At 52.4% G+C, this 307-nt stretch overlaps 1 protein-coding gene across 1 annotated transcript in view; it reads right to left on the bottom strand.

Moving 5' to 3' along the window:
- Window positions 1-307, bottom strand: part of EMH_0078240 (ABC1 family beta-lactamase, putative) — a gene marked incomplete at both ends in the record, with an annotated part of 3724 nt that overhangs the window by 1499 nt on the left and 1918 nt on the right. The gene's annotated exons all lie outside the window — the stretch shown is intronic.

The raw sequence follows: 307 nt of genomic DNA, 5'->3' as shown, positions 1-307 counted from the left end.
GGCACAGCAGACACACCGACAAGCTCCGGCCCAGGAAGATCACGCAACTAACCTGCAGGCACGCACCCAAGTTCAACACTAAATGACCCCTTCGATGCCACTGAAGCCGCACTTGCGCTGCAGCGGGAGCAGTCAAATCACCAAGCTAGCTCTGAGCTTACTGCGTACGCAAACCCTACGCATCTGTATGAATGCATCTCCCCCATTTCTCTGCACTGCTTTGCTGTATTCCTATGTCCGCACCCCTATGTCGTCGAGTCTAACGAATACTATTCACTGAAGCCCTAGAGCTGTTGAATGTTTACAC

This window comes from Eimeria mitis, genomic scaffold, assembly GCF_000499745.2.
Source record: "Eimeria mitis Houghton genomic scaffold, Emh_scaff4880, whole genome shotgun sequence".
Taxonomy (NCBI): Eukaryota; Apicomplexa; class Conoidasida; order Eucoccidiorida; family Eimeriidae; genus Eimeria; species Eimeria mitis.
This window is presented reverse-complemented; position numbering and strand designations above follow the sequence as displayed.